The sequence below is a fragment of the Odontomachus brunneus genome, unplaced genomic scaffold (assembly GCF_010583005.1).
Source record: "Odontomachus brunneus isolate Ranch 3 - 2012 unplaced genomic scaffold, Obru_v1 Obru_scaffold_016, whole genome shotgun sequence".
Lineage (NCBI taxonomy): Eukaryota > Metazoa > Arthropoda > Insecta > Hymenoptera > Formicidae > Odontomachus > Odontomachus brunneus.
The window spans coordinates 2223906-2225041 of record NW_022639466.1 but is presented as its reverse complement, the minus strand read 5'-3'; the positions used below and the strand labels follow the sequence as shown (position 1 = coordinate 2225041).

The 1136-nt window shown below is 34.2% G+C and overlaps 1 long non-coding RNA gene across 1 annotated transcript in view; it reads right to left on the bottom strand.

Annotated features, from left to right (window-relative positions):
* Positions 1 to 10: 10 nt before the first annotated feature.
* Positions 11 to 1136, bottom strand: part of LOC116841550 — a 1456-nt gene continuing 330 nt past the window's right edge. The window contains exons 2-3 of the long non-coding RNA XR_004377567.1: positions 881 to 942; positions 11 to 71 (exon numbers count right to left, since the gene is read on the bottom strand). This is a non-coding gene — a long non-coding RNA (uncharacterized LOC116841550). The remainder of the gene's footprint in view (positions 72 to 880; positions 943 to 1136) is intronic.

Genomic DNA, 1136 nt, shown 5'->3' with positions numbered 1-1136 from the left:
TCTTTTCTCTCTCTCTCTCTCTTCTTGCCTCCCTCTCTTTCTCTTTCTCTTTTCAACACTGATCTGGGCGTCTAAGAACAGAGTCCATTTGACGCTGCATATGCTCCGGAGCATCAAATACGTGAATGTGATTGGTCTATCCATCGCTCTGGAGCACTTGCAGCGCTAAGTGAAACCTGTGGTCTGTTCTTTTCAGCTGCACTGCTGAACTGGTGCAATAAGTTAGAGTAAGAAAAAATATACTTATCTCACTTTAACTTGTTGCACCAGTTCAGCAGTGCAGCTGAACAGACCATTGGTCTAAAGGTACATTTGCAGAATGAGCTAACAACGTTACCGTGTCATTCTATCTTTGTCGTTCCTTAAATGAATATACAACAAAGATAAAATTATTCATTAGCGCTTTTAGGGAGTATAGATATATAAGTCTGTGGCTTTTCTCCTTGAAATTTTCAACAAAGAATTTAAAAGATATTTGAATAGGGGGGGAGGGTACTAGATTTGTAATAAATGTATCATTTATAATTTCGAAGAATTATACTATTATTTTGTTACATTCAAAAAAGCTTGAATAGACTCATTAAATAAATGTTTTTGTTTGAACAAAAATTTAGCATAATCAATATTGAATGTAAAGAACAATAAGAGTTAAAACACAGGTCTAATAGTGCTATTAAAACTATAAAAAAAATAGTGACCCAATCTCACGATGAGAAGAAATTTATTAATCATCAAACGCGTTTCGGTCTAACTTCACAGACCATCTTCAGTGATTACAAATAAAAAACGAATTATATTTAAATGTCACAAACATAAGGTCGCAATAATCGATATAACAAAGGTTGTTGTTACAAAAGTTGTCGCTACAAATTTTACTTACGGGAATCGAAAGAACCAACGCAAATAAATACAAATAGTCATTATGACAAAGAAAATCTCCCCCTGGAAGACCGAAGGTATTAGTCAATAAAGGGACGTCTACATTGGAAGTAAGCAGTAAGAAGTAGGAAGTAAGAATAAAAAATTGACCAATCATAGTTGATTATTCTTCTCATATTCGACTGTGGTTGGTCAATTTCTTACTCTTACTTCCTACTTCTTGCTATTTACTTCCAATGTAGACGTCCCTTAACTTG